This window comes from Leuciscus leuciscus (genome assembly GCF_965113295.1).
Source record: "Leuciscus leuciscus genome assembly, chromosome: 1".
NCBI lineage: Eukaryota > Metazoa > Chordata > Actinopteri > Cypriniformes > Leuciscidae > Leuciscus > Leuciscus leuciscus.
Genome location: NC_138725.1, coordinates 29,925,781 through 29,939,042, shown reverse-complemented (window position 1 = coordinate 29,939,042; position 13,262 = coordinate 29,925,781). Strand labels below are relative to the sequence as shown.

At 44.7% G+C, this 13,262-nt stretch overlaps 1 protein-coding gene across 1 annotated transcript in view; it reads left to right on the top strand.

Annotated features, from left to right (window-relative positions):
- LOC309498162 (GTPase IMAP family member 8-like) overlaps positions 1 to 13,262 on the top strand; it is a 53,308-nt gene that overhangs the window by 19,711 nt on the left and 20,335 nt on the right. The gene's annotated exons all lie outside the window — the stretch shown is intronic.

Genomic DNA, 13,262 nt, shown 5'->3' with positions numbered 1-13,262 from the left:
GTACTACCCAGTGCGGTTACAATACAATTGAGTTCACAGCACTCAAATATTACTGAAACTTGAATGACTGAAACAGAACTCAAACTGAATGAGTTATATAACATTTCTAGATCCCAGAATGATAATTGTATGATTAAGTGATTAATTAAGTGATGATTGAGCATTAGTGATGAGCACCTGCGGTTAACAAGCAGAATCACTGAAGGAAAGAGAAACACAAGAACTACAACTGACTTCCAGCCACAGCAAAATCAAATGGAGATAAAAGAAGACATTAAATATCTCAAGATCTCAGCAGAAGAGGATTAAACAACTCGACGAACAGCATTACTAGCTTCACTTATTATTAACCACTTTGACTTTATTACTGCCATTCGTCTACAGAAGTTCTTATTAGAATTAACAAATGTTTAGAAGTTGATGATGTGTTTCATTTAAGGTCACCATGATGGAGATCAGTGTTTGTTTTAGTTGGGCTCTTGACCCTTGACTTTTGCACTTAAGGCGAGACACGGCAGGCAAAAACATCGTTTTTTTTCACCGGTCAATTTTGAGATTTTGGGTTATTTGTCTTCAATAACATGTATTCTTTCAGACTTGTGCTGAAAAAAAGTACAAGTCCAAAATACACATTTAGGTCTTTATTTTACTACACTTTGTCTGTTTGAGTTTGCAGATTTCGCCTAAATTCATCAAAAGTTGGCGTTCTAAATCATCCCGCTGCTCCGCGATCGCTGTGTCTGATCTCTGTCATCACACACCGTTAGAAAGCTCTCTCTCTTCTTTTCAATGCTGTTGGATCCAATCCAAATATGGTAATTTCCTGTCTATCAGCAACAAATCGTGAAAGTTAAACGGGTGATTTAACTCGAAATGCGCAATCTCATTGGCTGATGCCAATTTCTGACAACGTGATTCTACGTGACGCGCTCTGACATTTCCGCGGAAGTTCAAAATGTTGAAAGATATGCGTGCAAAATTCTCTCAGAGAAGCCGAAAACAGTTGTCATTAGCTAGAAGACACAAGGGATTACCAATGAAGACAAAAGATGATGAAATGGGTCTTAACTATTTTTTTCATGAGAGCCGCACTGATAGGACAAAGTCAGTAGAAGAGCCATACGTCGTCCTTTCAGTTTCGGTTCTCAATCGACCAAGTGTTTACATGTTCTCTCGATAAACCACCTCTTTCAGTCCGATCGAAATTATTTGTAATAGAGCTGACACTTTGAGTTTGTAATGGGTTATGTTATGAAATATCTGTAGTGACTGGCTGCATGATATCGCCATATTTTTACAGCCATGCGAGGCACAAATTAAAGCTTGGCGGGCCGCATGAGGCTCGCGAGCCGCGCAATGAGTAGTGCTGTAACATTTTGAACACATCTAAATGTTAGTCAAAAAGACACATCACATTTCAAAGCACTTAAAACCCACGAGCCAAATCCTGAAAACAGTCCCCTCAGTCAGCCGATGGTGAAGCTAAACAGAACTCAACAGAACAAAACTAATTATGAATCATTCAAAATATCATATCATATTATATCATATCATATTATATATATTTAGAACATTGGAGAAAGCAAACAAAGTAGACTAAATTGTTATTTGACAGAATATCTGCACACTGTCAGAGAAGAAGAGACGGATCCTGACTAAATATAAAGGCTCAGTGACCACCAACTGGGTCAGACAGAGATGCACTTCCTCCTCCACTGGGAAAAAATATCTTCACTAAGTGATTTACACCTTGGACAAATAGCCAAAAAGAATAAAACTTCCCAAAGTTGAATCTGCCAGAGGGACTGTGATATACCGGTATTTAGTTTTTCCATTCCACCTGTGTGATGGACTGTTGATGTGTTGTTTTGGATGTTATGATCAGTGATAGATGAAGCAATAATGAGTTTTAGATGTTAAACAGTATGATACATGGATTTTACTTGGACCTAAAGCATATTTTGTCTGTAATTCATGGCTTTCAATAGGAATTAGTGGAATTTTGCCATAAAAATCTTTAAAGGCCGTTTTCTCAAAATGAGTTTTTTCTCACACTCCTAGTGACGATTTTCCACTTCTGTAGCACCTACATACACCAAACTTTACAGTCGTATTCCTAACTATATTGTGAAGGTTTGTCCAGAGGGATTTGTTGATATATCATTCTTGGCCTGATTTATATGACATTTTATGCCTAAAAATAGGGCGGAAATACAATTTTTAAGGCTATTGGCAGTATTTTCTGATTTACAGGGTAACAAAAGGAGATATTCATTATCCCCTCTGGTAAAGTCTTTTCATTGAATATATCAACAAAATGCAAAAATAATTTTCAACCTTGTTTTTTTCAATGGTCAGATTTGTCACTTCAAAATATATGCAAATTAATGCATATTTAATTAGATATAGCCTCATTAGCATATTTAAAAATAAAATTACAGAAAACTTGCAATGCATTTTTTTCTCCTATTCATGTGAGTAATCAACTGGTAAAATTTGATGGTGATATCTGTAAGTTAACAATTTTACCCTATTCACCTGTAGTGTCTCGCCTTAAGATTTTCTTTGGTTGCTATAATTGAGTGTTTATAAAACATATTTATTATGGCACAAAAGGCAAGGAAAAGTCTGATCGGGTGTTGATGGTGAAGGATTGATGATGACAATCATCATTTAGTGACTTGATTCACTGATTTCATTCAGAGTCTGATCTCTGATTAAAAGGGCAACATATTAGTTTTATTCAAAACTGTGATTCTACAGCATAAGAGCTAGCCATTTGGTGACCATCAGATAATATGAAGGATTTTACAAATAGTTGTGCACAAAAAGTTTCACAGAAAAGATATTGCATTACTAAGACTCACACAGACATCAAGATCAGCATATGAATCTCAACAATGGTGACCATTAAAAAATGATTCATGCTGCAATGCATGCTGGGTACTAGCATAATACAAAACTTATCAATGGCTCCCAGCATGCATTGCGGCATACATCATTTTTTAATGGTCACCATTGTTGAGATTCATATGCTGAGTCTTGATTACTATATAAGTCAGCATGATACCATAGAGGTTTCTAAAATCTGATTGTCACAACAATGGGTCTTACAGCAGAATGGAAAGGTTCTGGAAAAGATCAGAGAATCAAGTCACTAAATGATGATTTTTATCATCTAAACACAACCAACTGCTCATATTTTCTTTTGGCATATGTGCCATAACAAATGTGTTTTATAAACACTCAGTTACAGCAGCCAGAGGAAAAACTGGTGTTATAAAGTCAAGGGTCAAGAGCCCAACTAAAGCAAACACTGATCACTATCATGGTGTCTTTAAATGAAACTCAATAAATCATTAGCATCTAACCCTCTGTTCATTCTCAATAACAACTTCTGTAGACGCATGACAAAAGTCAAACTGTTTAGTAATAAGTGAAGCTGGTAATGCTGTTTTTGTAGTGGTTTAATCCGTCTCTGCTGAGATCTTTAGAGATTTAAACGTCTTTTATCTTGAGTTGATTTCATCTAAGGCTGTGGTTGGAAGTCAGTTGTAGTTCTTTTGTTTCTCTTTCCTTCATTGATTCTGCTCGTTAACAGCAGGTGTTAATCACTAATGCTCAATAATCACTTAATTAATCACTTAATTTCTTGACTGCAATGTAGTCTACTTTTAGTTAACTCAACTGAAATAAGTTCAGAGTACTTATAACTATTGTTTTTATAAACTTAATTGAATTGAGGCAATCAGTGTCCACAAATGAAATGAGTTAGCTTAACTTGTTGGGTTCTCTTACGAGAGTCCTCTCGTACTGCGTTTTTGTAAAAACGCTACGGGAAAGGTTCTCTTTTCACGAAATACTGAAGCAAAAAATTATCCTTAATTTTCATAAATGTAAAACGCGTTGCGGCAGTGCTAGCTATGGCGAGACGGCTCGCTCGCTCATTGGCTGCTCTGCAGCAACTGCATAAGCCTATCGAGCGAGGCCTGAGGTGACGTCAGGCCAATGAGGACGCTCCGCGCCCTCCTAGCCATTTCCCGCCGAAACGGGTGTGGCTAACCTCTATATAAGGAGCTCGAGAAGGCTGATTCACTTGATTTTCATCTCTTCAGCGAAGCTCACGCATCGCTGGATCACGAGGAAGCAAGCGTCGTCGAGGCAAGCATATCAGCGGGACGAGCCACTCGAAGCTGCTGGCAACGCCGCCTTCTACAGCCGTACCTGCTGCGCTTTCCGGCGCTATATCCTTTATACCTCTGTTCTGTTTTGTGTGTGTGTGTGTTCGCCGCCGCGACACTCACCCCTAAAAGAGCTGCGTCTTTTTAAAGATGCCTTCATGTGGCTCGTGCCGAGCCCCTCTCGCCCAGGGAGACCAACACATCATCTGCGTTTCCTGTTTGGGTGAGAGCCATGCAGCACTCGCGCTCGCTGACGGCGGTTGCCCTCACTGCGACCTTTTGCCGATGGTGACTCTGCGGACTCGCCTGGCATCCTTCTCAGAGTCTGCATTCCCCGCCGCGCTGCCGCGCCGTAAGAAGCGCCGCTCGCAGCGGGCCCCGGAACCCGCTCAAGCCCGACCAAGCTCGCCGGTTCGCCCGCCTGCTTCACCGGCTTCTCCTGTTTCACTTCCTGATGCTCAGCGTCCGCAGTCTGCCGCCGCTTCATCAGAGGAAGTCGTTTCCGAGGCCGCGTCGGGAGAAAAGGATTCCTGCTCTCTGCCGGCTTCAGGCAGCGAGGATTGGGCGAGCTCTGTGGACCTCGCGCCTCCTGCCTGTAAGCCAACTACGAGAGCCAACATTGAGAAGGAGCTCATGCGAGTACTCGCGCTGGCCGCGGAGAGCCTCGGCCTCGAGTGGTCTGCACCAGAGCCCCCCTCTCGTACCCGGCTGGATGGTAGCTTCCTCCCTGGTGAGCGCACTTCTCCGGAATCTAAGCCCGCCCCCTTTCTTCCTGAGCTTCATGAAGAAGTGGCGAAGGCTTGGAACGCGCCCTTCTCTGCGCGAACGCGCTCGTCTGTGTCGCCAGCATTTTCTTCTCTGGATAATGCAAAAGACCGAGGCTACCTCTCACTTCCGCCGGTGGAACAGGCGATAGCGACCCACCTTTGCCCGCCCTCTGCTGGACGGCGGACCAAACCGGTGTTGCCTTCCAAAGCCTGCCGCATGACGTCGACGCTGCTCGCGCGAATCTTCTCCGCCGCTGGGCAGGCTGCGTCAGCGCTACACACCATGGCAACGCTGCAGATATTTCAGGGTGATCTCCTCCGTAAGTGGGACGAGAAGGGACCGGAGGCTATCTGCATCGCGGATCTAAGGAGCGCTTCAGATCTTACACTTCGCGCTACCAAGGCTGCTGCACAGGCCATGGGGAGATGTATGGCTTCCGCCACTGTTGCTGAAAGGCATTTATGGCTTACGCTCACGGAGATGGCTGATTCCGAGCGCAACGCGTTTCTCGACGCCCCGCTGTCTTCCACTGGCCTTTTCGGTTCTTCTCTCTCCGAGTTCGTGGAGAGATTTACCGAGGCCCAGAAAGCGTCCCAAGCCTTCAAGCACTTCTTACCGAAGCGCTCCGGTTCTGCAGCGAGTCGCGATAAACAGACTCCGCGAAGCTCTCAGCACCAGCCACCGCCTTCCGCCGCATCCTCACAGCAGCGACAGCAGCGACAGCAGCGACAGCAGCACAGCTCTCGGTCCCGCTCTCGCTCTACCGGCCGCCCCGCTCAGCGCGGGCCACGTCCGAGGATTGTGGTGAAGCCGGAAGCCCCAAAGAAGTCCTAGCACTCCTAGGAAAGCGCAGGTGTGCGAGTCCCGCTGCGGCCGGTCTCTCACCCAAGCGCACCGCTGTTTCAGTCCCAAGATTCGCGACTGCTCCAGCGTTTTCTGCAAGACGCAAGCCTGCACAGTTGCCCGCTCGCCTGCACACAAAAGCCGTTTTCACGGCTACCCAGATATATCCCGAAAAGAGTGTATTTTCTGGTGTCCCGGCCACGGCCGATGGTGCTATAAACGTAGTGTCGATGCCCACTCCTCAGTGCCCATCCCTACACACAAGCACAGCCCTACACTTAGGGCTCGCGCACATAAAATCGACTCAGGTCGATTGCGCTTCCAATATAGTGAAAGTGCCCACTTCCCAGTGCCCACATACACTATGTCTCACAGACCACAGGCTCTCTGTAAAAACGAGACCTGCGCGCGCGCCCTCTGCTCAGGCAGGCAGCGCGTCCAAAGCAGTAAATGTGCCCGTTCCCCGCCCACATTTACTTGCAGACACGAGTCCCGCGGGGCTCGCTCAGCCCTCCCTCACTCAGTTAAGCACTGTAGTAAGGTGGAGGACGAGCGCTCTGCCCGCTGTATTAAGCGCGCCCCTCGCCTCGAATGCCACAGGCATAACGCCTATGTTATCGCACCTCAAAGCACCTCTGTCGCACGGCGAACAGAGCGCGCTTCGCATCCAACCCTTAGCCAGCCATGCAGAAGCATGGGCAGCGCTTCCAGGGGTTTCGGATTGGGTGCTAGGCATTATAAAGAGAGGCTTCTCGCTACAGTTTTTTCGACGCCCTCCCCGCTTCACAGCGCGCGTCGAGACTACGGTGAATTCAGAAGTAGCACACCTACTTCGCGCCGAAATATCAAAACTGATATGCAAAGGGGCGATAGAGCACGTACCCCTAGCTCAAAGCGAAGGGGGACTATACAGCAGATACTTTCTAGTCCCCAAAAAGGACGGTGGTATCAGACCCATACTGGATCTAAGACGGCTGAACAGAGCATTAGTGAAACGCAGTTTCAAAATGCTCACGACCAGGAAAATCCTCGCGCAGGTTTGCCGAGGAGACTGGTTCATGTCAATAGATCTGAAGGACGCGTATTTTCAAATACAGATAGCGTCACATCACAGGCGATACTTGAGATTCGCCTTCGAGGGTCAGACATACCAGTATACAGTCCTTCCGTTCGGCTTGTCCCTGGCACCTCGTACATTTACGAAATGCATGGACGCGGCGCTCGCTCCTCTCAGACTCAGAGGCATGCGAGTGCTGAACTATTTGGACGACTGGCTGATCCTAGCTCAATCACGCTCACAGCTCGTGGAGCACAGAACCATTTTACTCGATCACCTCGAGAATCTTGGTATCACGGTCAATTGGACGAAGAGTTCACTGAACCCCGGTCAAACGATTTCGTTTCTGGGTACCATTCTGGACTCACAGTCTATGACAGCGCGGCTGTCGCCACAGCGCGTGCTGCACACTCAGCGTGTGGCGAGATCTTTCCGCTGCGGCGCGTCTACCCCGCTCAAGACGTTTCAAAGGATGCTAGGTCTCATGGCCTCAGCATCACCGGTTCTCCAGCTGGGCTTGCTCCGCATGCGCCCTCTGCAGTTCTGGTTAAAAGCGCGAGTACCGCGCGGAGCGTGGGTGTCCGGCCGGTTGCGTCTCATGGTCAATCAGAGCTGTATCACAGCCCTGACACCTTGGTTCGCGGACGACTGGTACCGATCAGGTGTAAGCCTGGGGACTTCCTCGGGAGTGAGGATGGTGTCGACCGACGCATCCAACTCGGGATGGGGAGCGCTGCTCGAGGGCAGACCGCTCTTCGGCCTATGGTCGAAGCGAGAAAAGCTCCAACACATCAACTGCCTGGAAATGCTGGCGGTGCACAATGCGCTAACGCGCTTTTATCCCCAAATCAAGGACCAACACGTCGTAGTCCGTTCGGACAACACGGCCGTGGTGTCCTATATAAATCGCCAGGGCGGTCTGAAATCCACATCCCTGTACAGGCTGGCAAAACACCTCCTAATATGGGCTCACCACAATTTGCGCTCGCTGAGAGCAGTGCATGTGCCTGGGCTCCAGAATGTGGGCCCAGACAGACTGTCCAGAAACAACATTCCCCTGGGCGAATGGTCTCTACACCCACAAACAGTCCGGCTGTTGTGGGAGAGATTCGGCAGAGCGGAGGTGGACCTGTTCGCGTCCCGCGAAAACGCTCACTGCCCCGTGTTCTTTTCCAAGAACGACAGCGCGCTATCCCACAGGTGGCCGCGCTGCCCGCTTTATGCTTTTCCCCCCGTCTCCCTCCTGCTTCAGGTGTTAGAACGGGTCAAGGAAACAAAATGCTCAATGCTGCTTGTAGCACCGTTCTGGAACAACCAAGCTTGGTTTCCAGTCCTGATGCAGCTAGCAGACATCGCTCCATGGCCAGTGCCATTGAGGAGAGATCTCCTCTCGCAGGCCGGGGGCTCGATTTGGCACCCGCACCCGGAGCTGTGGTCGCTTCACGTGTGGGCACTCAACGGTTATCCGTTGACCTCGCAGAGGGAGTGATAAATACCATCACTCAAGCCAGAGCGCCGTCGACCCGGCGGCTCTATGCCTCGAAGTGGTCGGTTTTCTCCGGCTGGTGTACAGCTCGGAGCATATCACCCATCGATTGTGAGGTGACGGAGGTCCTCTCCTTCCTACAGGAGCTGTTGGATAAGGGCAGATCCCCTTCCACGCTCAAAGTTTATGTGGCAGCTATTACAGCGTTCTCCGGAACAACGCTGGGGCAGTCTCTAGGAAGGAACGATTTAGTCATCCGCTTCCTCAGGGGAGCTAGGAGGCTGAATCCTCCCAGACCTCCTTCAGTCCCTATGTGGGACCTGTCTACGGTTTTGGCGGCCATGAAAGGTGCCCCTTTCGAGCCTATCCAATCTATTAGCCTCAAACATCTGTCTTTTAAAACAGTGTTCTTGATGGCTCTCGCTTCAGTGAAGCGCATAGGCGACCTGCACGCGCTCTCTGTGAGCCCAGCGTGCTTAGAGTTTGGACCTAACGACTCTAAAGTCATACTCAAACCTAAGCATGGCTACGTGCCAAAATCCCTCAACACACCATTTCGGGCTCAGGTTATCTCCCTGTCTGCCCTGCCGGGATCAAGTGAGGAAGGGGACGCAAGTTTTCTTTGCCCCATTAGGGCTTTAAGAGCTTACGTGTCCCGCTCTGCTGTCTTCAGACAGACTGAGCAGCTCTTTGTCTCGTTCAGTGGACGTTACAAGGGAATGGCTGTTTCGAAACAGAGCTTATCCAGATGGATAGTTGACGCCATAGCGCTGGCCTATACTACCAAGGGCCTCCAGTGCCCTTTGGGGGTTAGAGCGCACTCCACGAGGAGTGTTGCCTCCTCGTGGGCTTGGTCCAGCGGGATTTCCTTACAGGATATATGTACGGCGGCGGGCTGGGCCTCGCCGTCTACATTTATTAGGTTTTACAACCTAGAGGTTCCCGCCTTGCAGGCTAAGCTACTATCGGTGTAGCCGATTCAGCTGTCTAACTAGAACACTGAAATCGCATGCGCAACGCGCTGCCGACTGTCTTATGGGCAGAACTGTGTAAGACCCACATTTCCCACATTTAGTTCAGGTTCCCCCACCCTGTCTATGTGATGTCATATTCGCGTCTGCTGACGCAACCATATAAGGACAGAGGAATCCCCTCTTGTCTCTAGACTCTCTCTGTGAGGTCATGTTTTACGTCTGCGGACGTTACAGTATAGGGAATTAAGGTCCCCTCCCTTAATCCCAGGCTCTTTGTGAGTCTATCTGGTGATTATGCACTGTACACCTGGTTAGCTTCCAGTGATCGGTGTCTTTATCCCAGCACGCACGGCGTTTTACAAGGGGTTCCCGTAGCGTTTTTACAAAAACGCAGTACGAGAGGACTCTCGTAAGAGAACGTACTCGGTTACTAACGTAACCTCGGTTCTCTCTAGAAGAGGGAACGAGTACTGCGTTCTCTGCCGTGCGTACGGTTCACTCTGGTTCGCTTCGGCGATGAAAATCAAGTGAATCAGCCTTCTCGAGCTCCTTATATAGAGGTTAGCCACACCCGTTTCGGCGGGAAATGGCTAGGAGGGCGCGGAGCGTCCTCATTGGCCTGACGTCACCTCAGGCCTCGCTCGATAGGCTTATGCAGTTGCTGCAGAGCAGCCAATGAGCGAGCGAGCCGTCTCGCCATAGCTAGCACTGCCGCAACGCGTTTTACATTTATGAAAATTAAGGATAATTTTTTGCTTCAGTATTTCGTGAAAAGAGAACCTTTCCCGTAGCGTTTTTACAAAAACGCAGTACTCGTTCCCTCTTCTAGAGAGAACCGAGGTTACGTTAGTAACCGAGTACGTTTTACAGTGAATTAACACTAGAAGTGCCATGGCGGTCATTTTGACCGTTTTGAATTTTATATCTGCAATAACTTTGTTGAAAAAATAAATAAAATCCTGCCGGTACCTGACTTTTCCTAAAAGTGTATGTATTTTCATTTAAAATGTTTTTCATATAAATTGCACATAAGGCAAAAAAACTAATGAACATATTTACCTATTTCGGCCATAGACGGTCATATTGACCGCACTGAATTTCGCGGTATTATTATAGGCTATACCAATATACACATCAATAAAATGTGGTAAAAATACACAAAACATATTCAACAACAAATAATTTAAATGTAATGATATTCAGAACAGAACAAGAATGAAAAAATAACTATAAACAAGCCAAAATGAAATACTTTATAAGCGAAAGTGAAAGTAAGCGGCGTTAGGCTCACGTACGTAATTCTCTAATTAGAATCAAAATGTTTCAACATTTGCGATGTATTTGGATGGTAAACTATTTTAAACTAAACTACTTTATTATAGGCTTTGTACTTCACTCACGTTCCAGTATCGACGGAAAAAATCATCCTCTTCACACGTGCAAAATGGTACGAATTGTACGAGGCTATACTGACTATATAAACAGAGCAGTGGAATTTTTATATGTTAGGTTGACTATTTTATTATGGCTATAATGAACAGGCTGCAATGTCAAGACTGCAATGCTGTAATATGGTGTGTGTGTGTGTGTGTGTGTGTGTGTGTGTGTGTGTGTGTGTCGGCGGGCGCGATCGAACAGTGGAAACATGAAAACATAGGCTACTCCGTTATTTTGTTCAGGACATCTACAGATATTATTTATAAATGTATAATTAAACTTGTTTAAATGTACAGTTTGGTGTTGTTTTGTTTTTAAAATATATCCTAATACAATAAATGCATTAATCTCTCAATTGGGTATGTATCATTAAAGATATAGAGTTTGGAATCTAGCGGTCAAAATGACAGCTCGCGGCAGTTCTAGTAGTTATGGAATTCTGGCACTTCTAGTGTTAACCCTCTGAGGTCGGCAATCACGCCGGCGTGATTTGCTCGTTTTTTTTTTTTTTTTTATCAGTTCAAACGAGAGTCCAAATACTCTGTTGACTTTGATCTTACAAACAAGTTTCATACATCAATCTCTCCTGTTAAGTGTGTATTATTTTTGTGTATACTCACAATAAAAACAAAGTGTTTTGCTTTTTGCCAAATAAAGAAAAATAAACACGAAGCGAGTTCTGCCTTCTCTCTGTCAGTGAAGTCCATTCTGAAACGCGTCCGAAAATGAACAATAACTCAGCGAATTCTCTTCTTTTAAATGAAGTAATTTATATAAAAAACAAATATTCTCAGTTCATGTAATCTGTAAGAAAAGAGCGAGATGTCAGTCGTTCTCATCTCATCTAATTATTTTGAATGTGACTCCGCCCACGGAGAGCGCGCGCTATTCAAACGCAAATGACTGAGGCAATCCACGCAAACCTGTGAACGCCCCCATATCAGCTCGAGAAAACACAAGTTTAATCAGATCATTGTAGCCTACTTGTTTACATCGTCTCGCAGCGCTGTGAGGAATAATAATGGAAAATGTACCTCAGAAGTGCGGGTATTTCGAGGAGCAAGGATCCGACTGAGCTGAGGAATACTGTAGTACGTTTTTTTTCCTTCTCAAGTGAATCGCATTTCTGTGTGAATGAATGAACGGCAGAGATGCGCTGTTTACCACAGCTCGCACACTCGCGTTTCATTCATTGTGTGTGAATGAATTATCTGCTTTTAGCAAACTGTATTGCTATACTGAGATGAGTAAAAATCGACTGAAATATGTTGAAATAAAATGTAGGCTATTTGTATAAGCGACGTATTAAACTGCAAATTAACATGTATATGCCCTAATATTTCATAAAAACAACGTTACAGTCAGGCGAAATATGAAAGACAACATTTTGTTGACTAGATTTGGGTACAGTTTTTACTGTAGAATATACTGCCACATCAAATAAGCTTTTGTTTAGCAATTTCTGCTCATATATTTCTGTTTTATATATATATATATATATATATATATATATATATATATATATATATATATATATATATATATAATACTATTTTTGTCAAAAAATAAAGTCATCAACTAAGATGTTAGCTGTTCCAATGTTGGTTATATTCAAACTAATGAATACATATGATAAAATGTAGGCCTATAATCTTTTTTTTTTTACAAAGAAAGAGTACACTTGAAATATTGTTGAAATTGGCATATTGGCTTTCCAAGAAAAACCTGTTTTACACAATTTAAATCAATGTATTTTTTTACGTGAACGATAAAGCAAGACTATTTTTACATAATTTTGAAGCCAGAACTCGAAGCGACAACATCCATTAGTCAAAAGTCTTGTGGACACATATTTAGTATGAGTTTTGTGGTCTTATTTCAGCAACTTTCATTTTTATTTTTTTCAATAACCACGCATAAACATTATTCTCTTAAAAATACAAACATCTACATACATGATGCTTACATATTATGGTAGCCCTGTTTGTGTTATATAGAGTGAATTTACACCTTTGCCATTATCATGTTTATAAATAACTGAAAAAAGCACAAATGTCAGGGCATGTCAGAACATCCCAAGGGCCCCAAAAACACCTTAGACCCCAGAGGGTTAAATATTTTGGATTATCTGAAAATCATATGCTGTAGAATCACAGAGCATGCTGTAATTAACAAGTTAAATCAAATATCTCAATAAGTTTCATTTTACGGATCACAACATGACTATGTCAAAACATAACCAACACCATCAGATTACATTTTTTCTTTGTTCATCTGACTGGTATAAATCAATAAAAGCAGACAAGCAAAATCTAAAGTAAACATATAAGGGTCAAGAGCCCAACTAAAGCAAACACCCATCACCATAATGGTGGCTTACAATTTGAGATTTTCTCCTTCAGTGATTCTGCTTGTTAACATCAGGTGTCTTCAATAATGCTCAATCATCACTAAATTAATCACTTAATTATCTCATTAACTTTAACACTCTTGAGTGTTAATTTAAAACTCATATT